We start from the raw sequence: 14658 nt of genomic DNA, 5'->3' as shown, positions 1-14658 counted from the left end.
CCAGTTCTACATGAAATACTAGTATTCAGTGTGCAGATACTATGGCTGTACACATTTTCTGTAGTTTTCTGCAATAAGCTATCTTCACTTGCTATTTGTTGTATCAGCACCTTTGTAGGTTCACTGGATATTATGAACTCCATATCACACAGAAACACAGGATAAGGTCCAAAATCATACACCAGTAAGAAAATAATAATAAAAACTAGTTTTAATCACTTTAGTTAGGCCCTTTCGGTCTTTAACCAAGGACTTCATCAGAACTACTTCCAACCCACACACAACACAATGAATACATTTTGTTCAAATTACTTGTCAAAATAGACTAATTGTAATAAACATAATAGTGAACACTAAAAAAATTTGAATAATGAAAATGACATGCTGCTAATCTAAAGTCTCAATCACTGTGAATGCCCATGATACATAATGCATTGAAAATATTAAAAATTATTAAAGAATTGTAGAAAATATACATCAGTTTGCTGCAAGTTCCATTATAAATAAAGTCCTGTGTGCCACTGTATAAAACACAACATACTGTGTTAGTATGCCACTGTGACTCTCACAGCCTGCTGTCTGACCAGATTAACTGTAATATATTATGAATGGTATAGTTGTTATAGTAAATATTATACAGATATTTAGAAGTCAAAAAGTGCAGTATGTATACATATGTGGAAATAGAAACGTATCCATATTACCAACTTTGTAAAAACTCCATCAACTATAAAAACTGAAAATAAAATATTTCATAAAATATCACATAAATATTGGGTATACAGTGCTATAAATAAATGCTCTAAGTATAACAATCATAAAACTTAATTCACCCATATATTATAAATATATAGTGCCCCACAAAAGTTTACCAGCACATGGTTTCAAAGCGTTATTTAATGAGATGTGTTCGTTAAGCCCTGGTAACACTGTTGCATTTAGTTTCAACTGCCACAATGATTCTTTGTATTTAATTCTTGTTTCACAGGGCCCACCCTTCAGATTTCTATCCAGACGTTCAAATCTAAAATTAAACTTTCTAAGTATATAACCAACACAAGCCTGTATAATGCATTGTTGGTATTTTTTTCAACTGATATAATAATAACGCATGTATATTCTTTTCCTCAGGCAGCACTCTGTCATATGTAAATAAAAAGAATTCTAAATCTGGCACAGAGCAGCATAAAATACCTTGCATGTGCCATGGTTGGCTGGCCAAGTTAATTTGAAAAATGTTCCCCCGTACTTGATGGATATATGATCAACCAAAAAATATACTGCCATTAGTTACATTTCCCACATTTGTTAGTGCCAAATGTTTGACCAAACTGACAATCATTTGGTGTAGTGGTACCCTGCTGTGACTCTAGTGCACAGGGTCTAGGGTTCAAGACTTGGCAGTGATGACTTCTTCCCTCCCCCGCATCACCAGGGAGCAGGTCCTTAATGCCCTCTCAAAGGCAAAAAAAAATACAGTCTCCAAGGGACCCGATAACATCCATGGCTGTATCCTACATGAACTCAGGCATGAGCTCTCAGCTCCATTAGACACCCTACACAACCAAAGCCTGAGCACCGGCTTCATCCCAGCTGAATGATGGACAGCCACTGCCATCCCTCTACACAATGGTAGAGCATCCACTGACCCAGGCAATTATAGGCCCATCAGCCTAACTATCCTGATCTGCAAGGCCATGGAACGCATTATCGTGGACCTTATAAACAAGGACATTGGCAACCTCCAAAAGCTTGACCCCACACAGTTTGGTTTTGTCAAAGGGAGATCATGCCCGTTTACTTGGCCAACTTCTTTGAAACAATCACCAAAGCCATGGACAAAGGGAAGATGGTGCACACCGGCTACCTTGACCTAGCCAAAGCCTTTGACAGTATTCCCCACTTGGGCATAATAGATAAACTCTCCCAGCTAGGCATCAACCCGTATGTTACGAGATGGGTAGCTAACTGGCTCACTGACAGAACCCACTCAGTCAAAGTTAGGGAAGCTACCTCTAGTAGTAGACCCATAATGCACGGTGTACTCCAAGGATTGGTCTTGAGGCCTCTACTGTTTGGGATATACTTTTGTGAGGTGCAAGCCAAAACCAGTGGTCTGTGGCTGACCAAGTTTGCAGATGACTGCAAGCTGGGTGCTGTCTTAAATTCCGCTAGTGATGTGAACATCCTCCAAGAGGGCCTTACTCAAACTAATGACTGGTGCCAGAAGCATGACCTCAAACTGAATGCCAAGAAATGCATCATTATCCCCTTTGGGGAAAATGTAATCCCCACTAATTGCCACATTAATAGCAATGTACTAAGCATGCAATCAGTCGTCAGGGACTTGGGCACCCAGTTTGATAGCAATCTGACTTTTCACCACCACGTTGCCTCCACTTTATGGAAGGCTTTCCACATGGCCCACCTCATGAATAAAGGTATTTCATCCAAGAACAAGGAGGTCATAACATTGCTATACTCCTCCCTTATCAGACCCAATATAGAGTACAGTGCCTCCTTCGGCATGTACCTTGCCAACCACATGCAGCAATTGGAGAGACCACAGAGGTTCCTGACCAGGAAAATCCAGGGTCTCAAACACCTATCCTATACAGATGGTGGTAAGAAAATGAACCACTCCACCACGGCTGTTAACCATCAGTTAAAATCCTTTATTCAAGTTAAAATCCTTGTTTGTTGTAGGAACATAAAAATATACTAGTAAATGATGAGACTTCAAAAAATTCTTCCCAGAGATAAGCACTTTCGGCTATGCCTTCTTCAGGTCATATCAAACTTGGAACTCAGTTTCATTCATATAAACAAACAACCAATCAAAACTCACAAAAGCCACCAACGCCCTTTATTTCACATCCAATGGATCCACTCAATTAACATACATGCTTCTTTCAGCCAATCCTAATCTGTCTACCTTTTAGGATAGGTTTCAGTGGAACCACAGTATTAAGTCCTGGTGGGTGGTCTGCCCTTAAATTAATTATCCACTAAACTTCATTGGATTCAGTGAGGTTTTTAATATTACCTCTTCTAATCCCTACAAAGGTGCTCTCCACTGCTTTAAAAACAAAGCCGTGAGTAAGAAAAGCCACAATGTGACATGCCAAAGCATTATGTTGGTCTTTATCTCGTATGTCCCTCTGGTGTCTCAAAATTCTATTCTTCAGCATCTGATCAGTTTTACCTACATAATATGCAGGACAATGCCTGCAGGTTGCTAGGTAAACAACATGCTGTATTCGACAAGTAGCTCTGCATGAAAAATGATATTCCACTCCTGTTACAGGGTGAATAAAAACATTGCCAGAGTCTATAAAATTGCAGGCGGAACAGTGGCCACACCGATAAGTACCTACTTTATTCATAACTCTTTCCTTCGAGTGACAGTCTTTATGGCATAACAGTCTTTTCAAATTCTTCTAATTTTTAAAAGAGAACTTTGGCTCGTTTCCTACTATCTTTCATATTCTCTCATCTTGAGTTAAGACTGGCCAGTGTTTCTTAATATTTCATACTGCTTTATTGTCATTGGAGAATGTTAGTGTAAAATGCATCTGGTTACTTTCATTAGTATTTTGCCTTCTTGGATTTTCATGAGTAGGTGTGGTCATCTGATAATACGGTTTCCCTTTATCCCCTCTCAGTGCAGCAGCTCTCTCTTCACTCATGTAAATATCCTGCTTGTTGTAACCCCTCTTCCACAAATGACATCCTAGATTCTTTCTTTCATATAATCCATTTCTTTAGTGCATAGTCTGAACACTCAGGTAATCTCATTTTCCATAACATTCTTAGTAACATGCCTTGGATGCATGCTATTCTTATGTAAATAATGGTTTCTCCAAGTTTCTTTTCTATGAATAGTAGTGTCCACACCTTTATCTTTATCCAAAGTGATCTTTACATCCAAAACCTCTATGCTTACAGGGGAACATTGGACAGTAAAAATGAGAAAGTTGGTAGTTTGATTAAAGTACCCCAGGAATGCTCGAAACTCATCTTCGTTCCCCTTCCATAAAAGGAAGAGGTCATCCACAAAATGTCCATAGTAAAGTATGTTTCTCATCCATGGATTGTCAGGACAGAACACATTCTCATTTTCCAGCTCAAACAAAACTAAATTAGAGTAACTATTTGCACAGGGGGTGCCATGACAATCCCCCACTTTTGCCAATATGTTATGTCACCATATGTGAAAATGTTTGTCTCCAATAGGAGACAAATCAACTCAGTTTTCTTGCTAGTCAACTCTCTGGTCCCTATTTTTCTTATTGCTTCTATCCCATAATCATTTCAGATAGAAGTTGAAAAGGCTACTTATATCCATTGTCACCAACATGATGTTGGAATAATCACATAAACGTTGTATGCTTGACTTTAAATCCATCAGGAAATGGCCTGTATCATGTAATACTCTGATGGTACAGTCAGGTCCCTCAGTTCTTTCTCAACAAAAATGGATAGGGGCTCCATGATCCAACCTCTTCCAGCAACAATGGGGTGCAGAGGTGGCTCTATCATGCACTTGTTTACCTTTGGGAGACGGCTAATGGAGGATATAGTTTGTTGGCGACTGTCAAAGAAGTCAAATAATTCTTGCTCAAGTCTTCCTTCTAACAACGTATCATTTAAATTTCCAGTGACTTTTTTTAGCATTCTCTCTAGTTCCATAGGGCTAATCTCCTGATAGGTGTTGCTATCGCTCAGTGGACACTTCATCTTATTTTGATACCATTCTGAACTCGTAGCTACTATTGCACCACCTTTGTCAGATGGTTTCTGTGTTAGATCCTCCATCTTTTGAAGTTCCAATAGGGCTTGGCGCTCATCCTTAGTAATATTGTGGAAATGTTTCACTTTCAAGGGTCCCTGTGCCGCTCATCCTTAGTAATATTGTGGAAATGTTTCACTTTCAAGGGTCCCTGTCTAAATTTCTCCAATTCATTCTCATACAAACGAATGAAAAGATCAACTGCTGGAAGGTTGATGGGAACAAATTCACTTGGATTCTTATATTTTATAAATTGCCCTACTTGGTTCTCAAAAATACTTTTGAGTGTCACATTTCTTCCAAAACACTTAGCATCCAGCACAAACTCACTCAAATCGGATGAGAAGTGAGGGAATAAATGTTAAACCCTTGTTTAACAAACTGATTTGCTCGTGACTTAATATGTGACCTGAGATGTTAACCAAAGTTGGTTCGTTCACTGTATTGTCTTCTTCCTTTTCCTCTTCTGACTCATAGTCCTAGGATTCCTGGGCCAATCTTGTCTCAAAAAAATTGGTAATCACTGTGAAATAGGACCATGTATCACTCCTTGTTTAGGTTTATTTCCCGTATTCGCTGATAAGGCATTTTCCTCAACCAATGAAAAATCAGAGGTATGGAAATTTCTATTTTCCGCTCTCACATTTTCAGATATACTTGCCCCCCCCCCCCCTTCTCTACCTGGTCTCTGACCTGTTTCTGGCACAAGAGATTTGTCTATTTCTTTTTTTAGACACTTTTGTCTTTGTTCTTTAGCTAATTTCGTTTGTGATTAAGAACGGTTTGTTCCTCTCTGGGCCATTCAAAGATGTGACCCTGTTTGAAATCCAGGACATCCCTTGTTAACTTTTGTATTAACGAGCCAAAGTTCTCTTTTAAAAACAGGAAGAATTTGAAAAGACTTGTTATGCCATAAAGATGGTCACTCGAAGGAAAGAGTTATGAATAAAGTAGGTACTTATCGCTGTGGCCACTGCTCCGCCTGTAATTTTATAGACTCTGGCAATGTTTTTATTCACCCTGTAACAGGGGTGGAATATCATTTTTTGTGCAGAGCTACTTGTCGAACACAGCATGTTGTTTACCTGGCAACCTGCAGGCATTGTCCTGCATATTATGTAGATAAAAAAAATGATCAGATGCTGAAGAATAGAATTTTGAGACATCAAAGGTACATACGAGATAAAGACCAACATAATGCTTTGGCATGTAACATTGCAACTTTTCCTACTCATACCTTTGTTTTTAAAGCAGTGAAGCAGTGGAGAGCACCTTTGTAGGGATTAGAAGAGATGATATAAAAAAACCTCACTGAATCCAATGAAATTAAGTGAACAATTAATTCAAGGGCAGACCGCCCACCAAGGCTTAACACTGTGGTTTCACTGAAACCTATCCTAAAAGGTAGACAGATTAGGATTGGCTGAAAGAAAGGTGTATGTTAATTGAATGGATTCACTGGATGTGAAATAAAGGGCGTTGGTGGCCTTTGTGAGTTTTGATTGGTTGTTTGCTTATATGAATAAAACTGAGTTCCAAGTTTGATATGACCTGAAGAAGGCATAGCCGAAAGTGCTTATCTTTGGGAAGAATTTTTTGGAGTCTCATCGTTTACTAGTATATTTTTATGTTCATACAACAAACAAGGATTTTAACATGAATAAAGGATTTTAACTGACGTTTTACAGCCGTGGTGGAGTGGTTCATTTTCTTACCAGTTGCTTATTCTCTTACTTCTACGCTGGCAGCTATACAGTACTTTCAACATTTTATCCTATACAGATAGGCTAAAAGCCCTGTCCCTCTTCTCAGTCTCATACAGACTGCTCAGAGGTGATCTGTGTCTGGCATAAAAGGCCATTTCAGACCCAGCCTTGATGGAGTTGCTGCATATCCGTAAGACAAATTCCACTTGTGCAACCTGCATGCAAGTTCTTAACCTGGTCTGTGATATTAATAGAACTTGTTGGTGGGATAGATTTGTGTTCCAAAGACTCCCCCGTCTGTGGAATAGACTCCCTCTCCATGTTAAGCAGAGTATTTCTCTAGCCCTCTTTAGCAGGAACCTGGACGACTGGACGGGAAACGGAAAATATACCCCTGGGATCCCACCTGTGTCCCTGCTGGACAGGGGGAAACAGGTACTGACTTTGAGGGAACATGGGAGAAATTCTTGGCCAGGCTTATAAGTGTCTCCGGCCCAATAGCCTAGTATCATCCTATGAACCTATGAATCTTTATCTTCCTTCTGGTCCCTTTTCTCAAAAGTAACCTTAAGATTCCTGGCCCTTTTATACACAAATAAAGGATTTTGACCAACAATGCCACCAAGTCATCATCAGACTTGAAAATACTCCAAATTCTCCTCATGACATTCTTCACCAAATTAAGATTCCATACCAAACTTTAGCACCACTTCTATTTCAAAATTAATTTTGCTCCCCACATCTTTTCTAACTATATGTACGCTATTATCACCGCCACTGACTAATAGGGATCGAAATTTGTTTACTCTTTCTTTTGTAACCTCATCAATTTTCAGAACAATATCTAGTGGATACCCCCTCTTCAAACATTTTATAAGTAAATATATTTCTTTGTAAAATGTAATAATCTCAGAAATCATCCTAGACAATGTAACTAATGGCCTTTTAATCAGGCTTTTCTTCTGTGAAAGGGGGGTGGCAACTTTGAAAGTGCAGGTATTAAGTTTGAATGTACTGGTTTATTATATATGTTGGAATTAAAATCCTTCTCCTTTATGTTAATGGTTACATTGAAAAATTCATCTCTTATTGAGTATTTAAATATGAAAATCTGTTGACTGTTTAATAACCAATAAATGACTCCGCTTCAGACTCATAGTTTTTTGAAAACATAGAAATATTGTCCAAAATTTTAGCATAAAATGTCCAACTGGACATAAACCTGGAAAACAGCAGTCTTGAAAAACTATTTTTTGTTTTTTGAGGGTGAATTCTATCACTAAATTAAGGGGTAGCCATGGGAGCCACATGTGCTCTCATTTTTGCAAATATCATTATGTGGAAATGGGAGACAGACTGTATCTTTTCATCCAGGTTATATAGGAAACCAGCATAATCAAACTCATAAAAACAAAAACTGTGCCCTGCAATGATTCTCTACATTGAACAGCAACAGAGAAGATGGAGATCTAGAAGGTATACTCCTAAGTTTGAAACATCATCCAGTTTACACTAAATCAAGAGTAGGAAAAGCAATTGAAACAGCCCTAAGAGACCACACATAACTGGGAGACAACCACCAACAGCTGGTCACCAAATAAAGGAAGATCCAGAAATTCAATCTGTAAGGTTACTACAGCCATGGCTAGCATGATATGGAGAAGACAAAGAATTGTTAAATTTTGCTTGATGTCTTTGATTCTGGCAACTTAGTTGTCTTAGGAAACAACTTACACATAACTTTGGGATAGAAGAGAGTTTAGTCCTAAGGGTTACTCTTGTCATTAAGGAAGACCACATAGCATACGTCCCAACCATACTGAATTACTAGTTTTTTAGCAAGTTTTGGGGTCCAGGTGCCATGATTCCCGAGTGGCACCCCTTAATTTCCGAATTCCCTGGCAATCAGTAAATGACTGAATTCACTAAATGACAGTCATTTGAATTTCAGACATATTCTTCAGAAAATAAATGGGAACACAAAACATTTTATTCTAGCAATTTTCTAAGTTTATAAGATCAATATTTGAAATTTGTCCCTATTTTTGGGGCTGTATTCCCCCATTATTGTCTTTGTCCAGGTTTTTTTGTGCTAAGACATTGAGAGCTATGGTGAGAAGTGAGAACTGCATTCTATATTCACCCATTACTGGCTTTGTCCAGGTTTTTTGTGCTAAGAGGCTGAGAGCTTTGGTGAGAAGTGAGAACTGAATTCACTAAATGATAGCCATTTAAGTTTCAGTCTTCCTATCTTTCAAGAAACTGCTGGTTTGGCATAGTGGTATGTTGCTCTGACTGTAGTGCACAAGGTCCTGGGTTCAAGACTTGGCAGTGAAACATGTGGTGGTAAAACAACATTTTATGCTAGCATCTTTCCAAAATTATACAAGCAATGTTTAAAATATGTCTCTGGTTTTTGGACTTTTGCCCCCCCCCCCCCCCATAAATTTTGGCTTTTTCCAGACTTCTTGTGCTGCAAAGTTGAGAGATACAGTTGAGTGTTGAGTGGATTTTACAAGGAGCTGAAAGCTTCACAGAAAGAGGAGTTTAGTGTTGCTTATGCTGAGTCCACTTGCATTGTTAATAGCATAACAGGTTAAATACTTGCTTTTGATGCAGAAGTCTGTGGGTTCTATTCCCACAGTATGTAGATACACTGCTGATACTGTACTGTGTTGTACTTTTAAAGGGGGTGGGTGTAACAAGTCAATGGTGCAGCTACAGATACAACAGAAGTGAGAAAATGTCATTCACAAGGGCATTTGTGCCTCAGTGGTAAGAGCAACAAATATCATTAACCCAAATTAAGGAAGAGAAAATCAGAATTATTATGTTGTGTGCAGCATTATAAGTAAAATATTTTTAAATAAATACAGTACAGTTTCCAGCATTCAAGATAAAACACATTTTTCCACTGCAGACAGTGGATATGCAAGAGTGGCCAGTTAACAGCACCTGGATTACAATGATAGTTTTGATGCTTCAGGATAAATGTAGGAGAGGGTCTGTCAGTACTTGGACTAAAAATTGGAAGTCTTAAAACATGCAGTTTGCCTAGTTTATTTTGTTGTGCATTTACAGCTATTGAGTTGGTCTGATAACACAAATCAGAGTAAGTCGAGCAAAAAACTGAAACTGAAAAGTTCAAGAAGCTGTGCAAGATGCCCATGTCATTCTCTCTCTCTCTCTCTCTCTCTATATATATATATATATATATATATATATGTGTGTGTGTGTGTGTGTGATATATATATATATATATATATATATGTGTGTGTGTGTGTGTGTGTAAACAGACTTTTATGATGGAAATGTTCTGTATTGGGCAGTTTTATCATTACTGGTTCACGCATTTTGTTTCATTGCCTAGTGGAAAAATGTTCAAACAATAAAATTTAAAATATGCTCTAACAAGTGTGCTGTATTACAAAAGGAATATAATTTAATAAAGTCAGGAAGGTCCATCAAAGAACACATGTATGTTTTTGTTTTGTGTGCAAGGGGTCTATGATTTGAAAACAGCCCAAAGGTAATCTTTATCCACCACTGGCCAGATGCATTTTCTTTATATGTGGTGTGGGTTTCCATGCTGGTTCAATGAATATGAGTTTCAAGGGCAGACAGGTTTTAATGCTAAGTCTATTTTCATTGTGTAAAAATAAAATCCAAATAATCATTGTAGAAGTAAAGCAGTATGCATGCACACATTAGTGTTTATGGTACATGGGGCGAAATACCAGGTAATGGGACATTGGAATGGCTGCAGGGGGACTCTGATGCCATATTTTGGTTGTCTGTTCTTCAGTTTGTGTTTGGAAGTTGGTATCCCACAATTGCATTGGAGTGGGTGGGGGTTACATAATTATGTATGTAAATTTTATGTTAATCAACATACAGATTTGTACCTATTTTTATGGGCCTTGTCCACATTTATGATGTGTTTCCTGGTTGAGAGTTATGCCACATAGAGCTCCTTGCATATAAGGGTTTGCATCTCTTATACCCATCTGGTCAGAGTTCCTGCTTCCAAGGACAGACTCTAACAGGAAAGCAACGTTAACATCACTGATTTACCATACTTCAAACATGCTAAGGGAGGCATCAAATTTTCCTGGACGCTGAAAGTGTAATAACCTTTTAAAAAATGACTGACATAAGTGAATAGATAAAGAATGATGCATGGGGAGGCATACTGTTAACAGTTGAAAGGTGCACTGTAAAGGAAAATAAAACAGTTTTGACACCAGGACTTCTGCCAAGCACTGCAAGACTTGTAGCTCTGTGCTTTCGTTTGTGACAAAGCCATTAGATGAGCACCATACTGAGAATCTTTTCACTTAGCTAAGTATGGTTTCTTAGTACTTGATCTTGCTTCCTGCAGGATGTTAATGATAACCTGTGAAAGTTTACCCCTATAAAGTATTAGTCTAACTGGATCCCGTGAACAGCCTCGTGGTTTTGAGGTTTGCATTTACCTAAAGTTCCCATGCCCTGTGTTAGGAGCTGGCAATGCTAGAGTAGTGAAAAAAAGGACCCACCCAGTCAATGCAACTTTTCTTGAACTATGACACTTTTGTGCAACCTAACTGAAGTGCTGCCGCCATAAGATTTAGGTACTGCCAAGCAATGTATCTTCAAGAGGGGACAGAAGGAAACTGTCTTCTGTTTGCTGCTATTATACCACAGGGGAAGAAATCTGAGACTAATACGCCAGATGCTGCCCTTCTATGTCACGAGTCTGACAAAAATTGTAGACATTGCTTACATTTTGGGGGGGGGGGGGTAAACTCAATACAAAGGGTTGTGTGAACTGAAGGTTAATCCTCTGCCAGACTGCAACATACTTATCAATATGCATCAGAGTAAGGGTGAATGCCTGTACCTCAGACATGCAGCATGTCAATGGAAGGTAAACTCAGTGGACTGGAGCCTAGAAAATGTACTGAAAACATCCTTCTGATATGTGTCTATTTTATTCTTTGGAACAAATGCAACTCCATTTAAATAATTGAAACCTCTGATGTGGGGATATCCTTCACAGATGCCTGGAAACCAGTGTCCAATGCAAACATCTCAACAACTCTCAGAGGCCTGTAGAGTAGCAGCCAAACTCTAATTCATACTGTATGCCTCCAGAAGGGTCAGGACAGATCTGGCTACTAACACAGGATGACATAGGATTGATGGTGTGCAAAAGCAAATCCTCACTGGAACTGACAATATGCAGGCTACAATGGGACTGAAAGGGTTTTCAAGGCCTCTCACCCACTGCCTATTGGTTATTTGGCTGCTTTGCCCTGTTTTTTTTTAGGTTGAAAATCATCACTATAGGACTCACTAGGAAGCAAGTTGGCCTAATTCAAGAACTCCTAACATCTTTTGGTCCAACTAGGCAATACGTTTTCTGGCCCTGTTTGCTAACAGTGCTCACAGGAGGATATCTGTTATTCCTCAGCCAAGAAAGAGACTCTGTGAGTGGAAATTCTTAGCAGAATCTGCCTTCCACAAGGATATTTTTATGGAATGCTTCTTCAGGGAAGTCACAGATCTCAGAAAATCTGAAAAGCCCAACTGCTATGAAATACCTACCTTTAAAGCAAAACCCAGTAACTTGTGTGCGCATACATAACCTTTATGTAATCTCTGTAAATAGTCTGTTTGTAATATGTAATGCTGTATCTGCTTACCCTCGGAGCTTTTCTCCCCGGGCCAGTCAGACTATCCCGGTTAAGAAATGTAAAATAAAATAAAATAAAAATAACAAATATGCACACTTATGTACATATGCATATATATATATATATATATATATATATATATATATATATATATATATATATAAAGAAAGATAATATATTTAGAGCCATAAAGACTTGGGAAGTGCTGCATGCAGATTTGTATTAACTTTTTTCCCCAAAGGTTTGAAATGTAACATGTAATTTACACATTTTAATGACCCTAGCGTACCTACTGTAAACTGCTCTTACAAAATTTCTATGGGGAGATTTCAACCTGCTATCTGTGGAAACCAAACGGCTGATGTGAGGCAGCAAAATATGTCTTTTTGAAGAACTAACAAAAAAATTCCAAAAACAACAAAATCAAAAAGGAATTTAAACAGCAAAAAAAAAAAAAAAAAGCTATGAAGAAGATAAAATGTAAAGCCAAACAGAAATTCCCTTACTGTGTACTTATTATTTTTGAAGTTGCAAAGAAGGGACTGAAAAGATAGGACAGACTAATGATCAATGACTTTCTGTGGAAAGAAAATGAATATAGCCATATACTGAACCAATGTCAATGCAAAGGGGAAAGTATACACATGGAGGATGACAGTAAAAGCTCTGAAAGTCAGGTCAGAGCAACATATGCTTGCCTTCGGCTAACTTGATACGAAACAACAGTGAAGAGGTAACACCTTTGATGACTATAACTCACTCTATAATGAACAAATTATGTTACTGAGGAATGACTGATAGTACAAACATGACACTTTGCACAGCCCTGGGCCAATTATGTTAAGCTTTCTGCATGTTTTCAGTGATTAGGTGCTTTGTTAGAGTGGATGCTGAAAGCCCAAGAACAAAGTAGACCATAAAACATTTTAGTGAGACAGGGGAGTTCATACCAACTCAATGTGTAGCATCTCAGAGCATCCCCCTTCTCTGATGGCCACCAATTTCAGAGTTAGTAAGACATATGTAGTGGAGGTCTGTAGGGGCATATCCCTCACACATTGAGGGTGCTTTAAAGATGTAACAGGAGGGTTCAGAGTTCTTCCCCAAGTGCTGGCTCAGAAGTGAAACAACTGGTCTCAACATTTTCCAAAGGGAACCATTCAGTTAAATGGTATTTAGTAAAATGCAGTAGGACTACTGTGTGTGTGTGTGTGTGTGTGTGTGTGTGCTGGGGAGGGGTGTTCCGTGTGTGTGTTGGGGAGGGGTGTTCCCCACAAGAAACAGAGATGGTTTGGTATTTTCATTTTATTTCCCTTCTATGTGCGAAGCTTAGCATTCTGTACTCTGATGGAATATTTCCTGGTAGACTGTTACAGATCACCTGTACTGCAAACAGAGCTCCCTATAACCCCCAAAATAAGAATTTTCAGTCACCCTGAAATGTTTCAAACCAATCTCCCTATGCACAGTAGGAAATTTCAAGACACTCACCTTTATAACTGCTACTTCTCACATCAAGTAGGAAGCTGTATGCAATGTGTTGCACTGTCACAAACCTGCTGCCCCTTAACCTTTATCATTCCCTGTATTCTTTATGTGTTGTACTGTTATAATCATGGTCACCAGATGTACATACAAACATGCTTCTTCGTCTTATTCCCAGTTTTGTTTGTTACCCTCTTACCTAACCTTTCCTCTACTACCTGTAGCTGCACAATGATTAGCTGGACTTTTCAATAAACTCCTGTACCCACCCCCACAGCATGCATGAACACAGAGCCTTGCTGTACTGGCCTCTTTCATGTTGGGATCAGTTTCTGTGTGTACTACTGCCTCCTTTCCATCTGCCTCACGTTTGATGGCCTCCTCATGTATCATGCAGACTTCCTCGGGCCTTCTTGCGACACCAAGCATTATGCTGTACTTGCTATACTGTTTCATGAGGAAAGGTTTAACAGCATACAGCTAAATACCATTCCTTTTTATTTACTGTTTACTTATTGACATTTGATTCCTTTTATATATACAGCGACAATTCTGTCATGACTGCACAATAATTCAGGCAGTGCTTGGCACTTCGGTATGGGTCACTCATACTGCTGGGCTGCGTAAGAAAGAATATAACTTGATACACATCTTTTCTGAGCAGTGGCATATCTCATGTACACAATGTTCCAAATACCATCTCCTTTCGTTCCAAATAACACAAAGCTGCAAATAAGCCTCAAAAGAAAGCGCATTTTTTTTTTTGCAATAAGTAAAGGGTTTAAGTACTGTTTATTTTGTGTGGAATGAGTATAATGCTCTTGAGGGATATACTAGAAACATCTATCAAATATGCCTACCTAAACCTGCTAAAATATTTCAGGAACAGTAAGATGATCACTTAGGTGTCAGTTTTTATGTAGTCCTCAAAAAAGAAACTGATCCTTAAATAGCAGACAGATGCACTTCCAAAACAGATGTTATTTTTTTAACCCTG

General features: G+C 38.6%; 1 protein-coding gene across 8 annotated transcripts in view; it reads right to left on the bottom strand.

Annotated features, from left to right (window-relative positions):
- Nucleotides 1–14658, bottom strand: part of NCOR2 (nuclear receptor corepressor 2) — a 3277114-nt gene that overhangs the window by 509457 nt on the left and 2752999 nt on the right. The window lies entirely within an intron of this gene.

The sequence above is a fragment of the Protopterus annectens genome, chromosome 4.part0, assembly GCF_019279795.1.
Source record: "Protopterus annectens isolate FY-2018-M chromosome 4.part0, PAN1.0, whole genome shotgun sequence".
Lineage (NCBI taxonomy): Eukaryota > Metazoa > Chordata > Ceratodontiformes > Protopteridae > Protopterus > Protopterus annectens.
This window is presented reverse-complemented; position numbering and strand designations above follow the sequence as displayed.